Source organism: Schistocerca cancellata, chromosome 1, assembly GCF_023864275.1.
Source record: "Schistocerca cancellata isolate TAMUIC-IGC-003103 chromosome 1, iqSchCanc2.1, whole genome shotgun sequence".
Classification (NCBI taxonomy): domain Eukaryota; kingdom Metazoa; phylum Arthropoda; class Insecta; order Orthoptera; family Acrididae; genus Schistocerca; species Schistocerca cancellata.
This window is the reverse complement of record NC_064626.1, coordinates 1,127,896,026-1,127,905,697: the sequence shown is the minus strand read 5'-3', so window position 1 is coordinate 1,127,905,697 and position 9,672 is coordinate 1,127,896,026.

Genomic DNA, 9,672 nt, shown 5'->3' with positions numbered 1-9,672 from the left:
TAACTTGGAAATACATTAGCCTTAATTTATTTCAGAAGTGTAACTTAGTAACCTTTCGTTAAGTTTTGTTAACCCATTGTGTGGAAGGAAACATTTATAGTTCGTGTTCAGACAGGAGAATGATATTTTAAGGAACTTAAGTTGAAAGAAATATAGTTTTTTACACAGCCCTCATGTGAATACATTTGTATAATTTTTTTTTTTACGAAAGTGAAATTTAGTGCCATGTTAGCCTTTATTATGCTTACACACAACAGAAAACCCAGAGGAAGCAAAAGATAGGAGAGTTATTAAGGCCATTTTTGCAACTCGTGCAATACCTCCACCTAAGTGAACAGATGACAAAATTACATCTACGTTGAAGACATTTGACTTTTCAAGCTGTGCAAGGTAAGTGCAAAGGAGCAGTGACCACCCGTGTAATCAACGTCAAGCAACGGACACTGAGAAAGAGACATTTTACTGTCAATTATAATACTATGTTCTTTATTTATGATTTATAGAAAGAAATGATATATATACACCACATACATGATGTTTAACCTTCACTAAAGCAGAAGAAAGTTCATGGTTGAACTCTTGAGAGGAAATTTGATATGTTATCATATAATACACATTATGCGAGAGACAATCTCTGAGATACATTTTCCATTTGTATACACAGTATCCACAAGAAGTGGAGATATTGAGGAAGTACTGAGCAGATATGCGATTCACTCATGCAAGGATTTGTTAAGGTATAATACACTAAGTCATATGAACAATCACAACACAAACAGAGAATCTGTCATGATATTACACTACACAGACTTGACGTAAGGACACTTAAATTTACCCATGATTTGGTAAATTGTAAGCACCTCCTTTCACACACCCCTTGAAGGTGATGCAAATGTTATAATGTATTATGTTCTTTTTTTTTATGTATTAGCTGTAGGATTTGGCAGTTTTTAGGTAGTGAATAGTTTCTTCCAGTCTATCTTTCTTTCTTTCTCCATTATCCTACCACCTACTGCAGCTGGGTATTGTTTATTTATGGAATGTAAGAATATATTGTGTGACAGTAAACTTTCAGGTATGAATAAAAAGACATGAAGAAAACTGAATATTGATGGCATTACAAGCCTGGTCAACCACTAGCCAGCCAAGATATGGAATCAAAAGAAAGAAAGAAATAAATAAATGAAGGAAAGCCCGTGCTTTTAAACGTTAAGTCTTATATCCCTTGGCATGCCCAAACCTGAATAAAAAATTAATACCCCAATAAAACAAAGCCAATGGGACTTAGTATAATTTTTTTAGTGTAAATATTTCACATGCATATTATTGTAAATTTATATGTATTTGTATATGTACAAAAACTTTGCATATTGTCAACATATTTTGAAATGTGACCACGAAATGTAAGCTTTCAGAATTAACGATGTAAACATGCTTGGACAAATTGAACTTTGTTAAAATGTAAATGTGGAAAGAAGTGTTGCAAACTGTGTTAAACAGTGAACGTTATAAACGACGAATTTTGCGTTGTTTGTGAAACTTATGGTGCATAAACCAAATAACTGTTTGTAAATCGATATAAACTGCAATTTACTTCGACGATAATGAGGATTTTCGCACTGCAAATGAAAGTTTGTTGGCAAGTGTAAACAATGTGGTGAAACACCTACCTTTGCGAACATCGACGCCGTTGTTCCTGGCCGGCCTTCAGATGCTTTGGAGACAATAAACTCAGCATCTGTTGTAGGCGATTTGGAGGCTAAAAACTGCATCGACCATATATGCCCCGGGAACAATAGTCATGAAAACGCACAAGGACCTGGATTGTGTCGTAACAGAAGACATAGACATTGCTTCAGATCACGCACACGCTCAATCTTATGGTGTCACCGGACTTAACACGCCATTTATGCTGGAATAACAACTTGTAATGAACACTATGTGAGAGTGAATACTGTTCAAGACTGTCATAACACAGCGATTTTGAAACTGCCGCCCGCGAAATTCAGTGATGCTGCTGCGTGTGCGCAAAGACTACGTGCTGCCAGAGATGCATTGGGAAAACAACGCTGGGAGCACACAACATTAACTGCGCTGGCGAGCAGCTTGTTCACACAAACTGTATGTAAATATATATATTAATTGAGTACAAAGGATCCAAACTGTAATAATTGTATTTAGTATATAGGTTTAGAAAGTAAGTGTTGGGAAAGATTATTCCCTATGGATGCACGTGGCCTTTCCAATGAAAATATGCGTATATTGACTTTTAGGTTTGCTAGCCTGCCACGCTAAATGTTTTAGCGTGACAGTCGAGGGGGCATTCCGCTGCCGGACTCGCTGCGACACACATCATCTCCGCGCACGCAACGCCATGACTGGGAAGCAGATTGCCGCCGCATTAGAAGACCTGATCAAGGCGTTGGGTTTCACCGGCGGCCGCCAACGGCAGTCAAGGCGCAAAAGATCGCAGCTGAACGAGACGATGCTCCAGTGCTACAATAGTCAGCAGCTGGGGCACACCGCCCGCGGGTGTAAGAACGCCGTCGTGTGCTTAAAGTGCGCGGCGGCCCACGACACCCGCAGCTGCACGAAACCTCGTGGGGTGGCTTGCAGCTGCGCGAACTGCGGCGGGTCACACGCCGCCAACTCGCGTAGCTGCGGCTACCTCCGCGAGTCACGCCGTCCACTCGCCGCACCACGCCCGCGGTGATGCCAAGCGCCTCAACGGCCGCCCCGCCCCCCCGCTCCGGCGTGGGGTGCGATCCGCGCCAACGCGAGGCTGCCACCGACGAAGCTCTGGCCGGCTTCCAAGCCGCCTTTGCGGCCGAAAGGGCCGCACTGAAGGAGGAGCTCGCAGCGGTCCATCGCCAGCTCCAACAGCTGCGCGAGGAGCTGCGGGCTATCATGAAGAAGCCGCCAGTTCCCGCCGCTGCCCCCGCCGTGAGCCGTCCGGTGAGGGTCAACGCGACCACGCAAACATCCGCCGCTCATCCTCCCGCAACAATGCAGGAGGTGGCGCCCATGGAAACAGAGGATGTGCCGCCAGCGCTGCCCCCCTCCAGGGTGGCAGCCGCAAGGAAGGGCGCCAAGACGCCTCCTGACTCCACGCTAGTCGGGAAGCCAGCGCAGAAGAGGAGGATTAGCCTCCCATTCCCCGACAGGTACAACGTTCAGGTCATCCTGAAGGACTTAGCCGCGGCTCTGAAGAACGGGTCCTACCTCTAAACCGACCAACCCTACCCCTTCACCCCGCCAGACCAACCCATACCTCCCCTCCCCCATCGACCGCTCCACCTTCGCACGTACAGCTACCGTTGCGTATTTACGGAAGTGATCACGAAGAAGGAACTAACCTTGATAAACTCACACCCCATCTTCACGCCTTCACAGTGGGACGAATTAGTGGACGTTATAGACTTATTCATGAAGGAAGAGTTCCGGTCTGGTAGGAGGAAGCCGACCCCTGAAGACCTGGAAGCCATTGCAGAAATCGAACGTAACCAGCGACAGTTCCAGTAATGTATTGCGAGGCCATCACCAGTGTAGCGGGACCCCTGCAAACCCCACCGGCCCGTCATTTCGGCCGTTCGTTTTCCACTTCTCTCACTATCCCTCTCACTATCCGTTAATCTTTCTTTTATTTAAAAAAAAAAAAAAAAAAAAAAACCAGCACACAAGTCATGCAGAAGAAACACCCGCCATGTTATCCCTTAGCATCACCCCACCATTTCAGAAGGAGAAGCGCATAAGCGCTAGAACTTCGTTTACTGAAGAGGGTCCATCCCTCAGCCCTGTGCGAAGTGAAAGTTGAGGGGGCGGTGTAGCAGGACTTAGAATTTCGCCGCGATACACTCGTTCCCTCATATAAAAAATATCCCGTCGCAGCGGTATGAGCGCTCGACGGCAGAGAAACTACTAAAATTGTAACTTTTTTTTTGTTTTCTATTCGTTTCTTAATTGTCTCTTGATAGATGGAGCTTAAGGCAGACGTGATCTGATGAAGACGTTAAAAAACTTATTAGCTAGTCTTGATCTGATTTTAATGTGTAGACATGTTGTGGAAGTTGTTAAGAAATTCGGAGGATGGAAGTAGCAAAGTAAATTAAATTGCATACAGTATCAAGATGATTTTAATTGGTATAAATTAGTGATTCCTGGACTATTGCAAGATTTCGGAGCAGACTTTTCACGCAGAAATGAAGGAGATTTTTGAAGACCTGGACGCCGCCCGAAAGAAGACAAGTTAACCTGGTAAAGGATGATCTCTCATCTACGCCACTTTCCCCTGTCAGTTACATTCTGTTATCCTCTGTTTCTTTTCAGTAAGTTTTGTAGTGGAAATTGGTTTAACTTTTGCTCAAAGACGCCACAAGGACCACCCCAACTATAGCTTTTCTGTAATACGAAGTCCGATTTGCATTTCATTCTTTCCTTTTTTACGGTCATTTACGATTTTAAAACCCCCTTTTTATTCACCATTTCTTCCCACATTTTCAACCTTTTTCTTTTATTCTCTCTTTTCTTTTTTTTATTAACCACTACAATTTAGGAGGATGCAGCTGCCCCCATGAGATCTGTTACCCCTACAAAAAGTACTGGTAGCTGTAAAATGTTCGTTTTGTTTAGAATCCCTATACTGTCTTTTGTCAGTCAATGTTTGTTTAAACAAATAATTTCTAAATTTCAACATTCTGAAGTAAAACTTGGAGTTCATCAATTTTAGAGTGACTTGGATTAAAAAATCTGAGGCTTTACCGTTTATATTCCAATGCTTTAGAAAATGTTTATCGCTGTTTTGAATGCTTTTAAGTAAATCTTTTGTTGGAATATATCTATATTTTTATTTGTAGTTGATTCTTTTTTTTTTTTAACACTTCCACACTTAGTCAGTTTCACTGATTGTTGAAGATTTTGCAAATGCCAAAAAACATTTTACTCAGAGTCACTGAGCCTAGCCTATTAAGATGTACACCATCTATACCCAGACATTTGTTGCTTATATATTTGTTTGGGTTTATAAATATCATGCCAAGCTTATCGCACTGGTCCTTAATTGCATTGTTTATCATGTTTCTGTAAGAGTCACTCACTGACCACCTCCTGTGCAAAATACCACTCATTACCAGTCCTGAATTAATATACAAAGAGTTGGCAGTACGAATCAAGTTTCCAGATTCACTAATGATTTTGCCTTCACTGCTGTGTCGAACAGAGTTTGTCCCAACATGCATGAATATGCCCTTGAAATTTTATTTCACTTTGACACCATTTTGGTTAGTAGTTATGTTTTTTTAAATTGTTGTTTAGATGATCCAGCCTAATGCCTGGATGCAAGTCAATTTTTGAATTTGGCACAATGATATTTGTAAGTAAGGAGTATCCTATGAAGAGAAATTCTTCTTTCCCATTTACAGAAACTTTACTTTGAGGCTTAATTTTCTTTTTCTTGTAAATAACACTGCACCACTGGTATTTATTTTCTGGGTTTGTGCTGTTCAACTGCAGGCCTATGTCATTACAAACTGATTTAGATGCATTTGTGGAATCTTGTGAAATGTCACTATGTTTGCCAAAACTTTTATTTTCACATTGAACTTGCTCCAAAGCTTTGTCTCTTTGCTAATTGGACTGATTTGGGTTGTTTATAGACCTATCACTTCATGTGATCTTGAGGTTATGTTTTTCACTTTCACGATTCACACAACTGCATTTTTTGCGATTCTTCATATCAGTATTTTCTTTCTTGTGTAATAATAGTTCTGATTTTAGAGTGTTAATTTTGTTTTGCAGTCCATTGTTGATGACGTCTTTTTTTTTCACTTCTGAAGCTAGCAATGTATTTTCATCATGTAAACAATCCAGACGTGACCATTGAACACTGTCATCGATGAATTTTAAGGATATTTTCGTGCACTTTTTGTGCAACCAAAAGTTGCATTGCACACACACAATACCTTTTACCACACACTTTTAACCTTTTTTACATGATGAGCCACCAATCTTGCTGTTTTTCCTGGGAGTTGTGCCACCTGCACTGTTCTACAGGCTCCAGCCGAACTGGAAATCTTCATGCTGCCGAAATCAGCAGCGTCGCACGGTACGTGGTAAATTTTGTCTTCACATGACGTGTAAGCATCGCCATTGTTAGAGAAAAATACTCTAGTGTTAAGAGTGTATTGTAATTGCATAGATAAAAAATGTACTCATCAAGCAGCACCAGCAGAACACACACTAAAGTTATTCAAATTTTGTAAATGTTTGGAGCCAGTGGCTCCTTGTTCTGGCAGAAGGGTTGAAGGGGAAGGAAGAGGGGTGAAAGAAAAGGACTTGTGAAATTCATGAAAAGGTGTATAGTTCAGGAAAGTCACCTAGAACACTGGGTCAGGAGAGACTTAGCGAGCCTATGAGAAAGAGAGACTGATTTTTGGGGACTGCATCAGACAAGATTTAAAAACCTAAGAGCTTAAAAGTGGGAGATAGGATAAAATGCAACACAGAGATTACTGCTAAGACATCATGCATGAGTTAATAAGAGCAGAAAGGTAAGTGCATTGTATGTGATAGAGGTGGGAGGGGGATGGCGAAAGATAGACTGGTCAGTAAATGAAAGACGTAGAAAACTAATTGGGAGTAAAGAAAGGAATTATTTCTGCGAAGAAATGCTGAGACTGAAAAAATTAATGTAAATTAAGGCCAGGTGGGTGGTGAGAGCCAAGGACATGTTGTAGCGCCAGTTCCCACTTGTGGAGTTCTGAGAAACTGGTGTCTAGGGAAGAATCCAAATGGCACGTGGTGTAACAGGCTCTGAGGTCATGACTGTCATGTTGCAGAGTATGCTCTGTGTGTTGTCAGTATACACCCCCTGCTTATGGCCATTCATCCTAACTTATAACTTGCTGGCAGTCAGGCTGACGTAAAATGTTGAACTGTATTTACATAACAGCTAGTATATGAGATGTAATTTTACATGTGGCTCTCCCATTGATAGTAGTTGCAGCGCTGGTATAGGTTGTGCTAGGAGGATGAATAGGGCAAGTCTTTCAGCGGGAATGGTCACAGGGGTAGGAACCATAGGGTACGGAGAAGGGTGCAGAGGGAGAACAGGGTCTGATTTGGATGATGATGAAAATCTGTTATAGATGTGGTGGGCAAAATCTCATACAGAATAGACCTCACTTCAGGGCATGATTTTAGGAGTTTTCTTATCTTTTTTGATGTTAAGAATATATATACTAAACTAAACTCTGTCTGAACAGGCCTTGGAAGGCCACGGTACCTACCAGCCGCCCACAGGCGTCGCTAGATGAGGATATGGAGGGACACGTGGTCAGCACACCACTCTCCCAGTTGTATGTCAGTTTATGAGACCGGAGCTGCTACTTCTCAATCAAGTAGCTTCTCAATTTACCTCACAAGGGCTGAGTGCCACCTGCTTGCCAACAGCGCTCGGCAGACTGGATGGTCACCCATCCAAGTGCTGGCCCAGCCTGGCGGTGCTTAACTTTGATGATCTGACGGGAACTGCTGTTACCACTGTGGGAAGGCCATTGGCTAAGAATGTATATATGATACCATTTTATCTTGTGGCTGTATTACCTGAGATATTTAAATTTTATTTGTATGCTATTCAAACTTGTAAAATTTAATCATGCATCGAAAGTTAATTTTATAAACTATCTGCAGTTGTGTTCTGACTGGGCTGTTGATGATAGAGGTTGTTTTTTATTTGAGAGAAAAAACAAAAACTTTTCGAAATAGACTCAAGGAGAAATGAGATGCCTCTGACGACGTGTTGAAAATTAATTTCCATTGTATTAATCATTCAGTGGAGAAGAGAAAGAACCTGGAGAAAACACATTTGTAAAACAGAGTAATCTTTAATAATTTATGTAAAATCAATGTTTGCATAATTGTTTAAATTGTTCTTCACTTAGTACATTTATGTTACATGCATAATGATAAAACTCACCACCAATTCACGACACAAACAAGTGCAGACACCAAAACTAACACACTCCTGTTCTGGTGCATGTGCACTATGGCAAAGTCTTGCCCATAATTCTTATGTGCGATACTTTGGGTTTGTGTGTGTAAAGTAATAGACACATAGTGAATAGTGCTATACACATAGTATATCAGACGTAGACACAAGCTTATGAAACTTAATAAGCACACATTGTAATAATACTAGTTGACTGAATTAATGACACTGAAGTACCAGGAACTAAATAATAATGGAAGATAGCAAATTCTGATGAAATTTAGTTTCTATCCAAAAATTTGTGTTACAAATGCAAACAAATATTGAAGCTTTTATTTTAAAAAATTTAACATAGAAACCTGATTGTGCTAATGATTCAGATAAATATTAAGATACAAGATTCACATACTACCAAAATCAAACCTGTCTTTAAGAATTTATTAAAGTTTATAAATCAGATATTATTATGACAATGTATCTGACATATTTTGACAATTACAACTGTAATATCTCAGTATGTTTATTATTATGAAATGTTTGTAACAAATTATAAATCCAAATTCTGTAACTTGTTTTTGGAAACCAACTAACTTTGAATTGCAAACTTCATAATTACTCTTCTAAACAATGAGTGTATTTTTATTTCAATTGTTCAAATATTTGAAAGGACCAGTGGTAGTAGATCTGGTTGGCTAGTATTGTCTCAAGTTTCACAGAATCAATATTATGTCATCTTTGTGGAGCAAATAAACACATTATTAAGCACATTCTCACTTCAGCCATATCATTTAGTAGAACTGATTAATAGAGACGAGTCTATCCTGACCTTAAGGAGAGCATATAAGTTTCTTATACATGAAGATATTTGCAATGAAGAGGTACACACCCAGATCACGAACTTTAAGAAATTGCAGATTAAGTATCCATTTCTAGTGACCGTGATAGGTGGTTGCATTTTAAGCCGATTCACCATTGCCATTCTTGTGGCCAACAGATTCCAAAAAGTGACTCTCATGATGCTTCACATAATGTGTTTCACTGCCTGGATCAACCTATGTTATGTGCAAAAGGTGAAAATGACATTCTATTGCATCCTAGCATTAACTACAACAACAATGCACTTGTTCACCAGCTATGTGTAATGAGTTTCAAACTCTTTGTTGATTCTGGAGATAAGTTCAATGCTTCTTCACACCAACAAATCAATCCACGCCAGATGTGGTCTCAGGAATTTCATCCACCATCTCCTTCGTACCACATGACACAGCACATTAACAATAATATTTTTGTGGAGAATGTGCACAACAAAACTTTCTTCCCAAACTACTGCCATTCCTACTGGAACACCTGGCCACATGGTTTGCAGCCATTGACTTCATTGTACAGAGCCACAGCGTTTTCCAAGTTCATCATCATGTTAAGGAGCATAGGAGAGCACGAACACCTCAACAGCGATGTCATACTAGCACCTCAGCCTGGTGGCCAAAGATGTGTCACATCACTGGTTTGCAAGGGCACTGGAGCAACTGTTGCAACTGGTGACCTATGAGAACACATTCACAACAGAACACCATCCCAGCTATGGAAACACCTTTGTACATCTATCACCTCATTGCTCATGTCAGACATTATGCTTTGCTTTGGATACTACAGCTCATCTGACTGCCCTCACAGATACGAATGGCAAT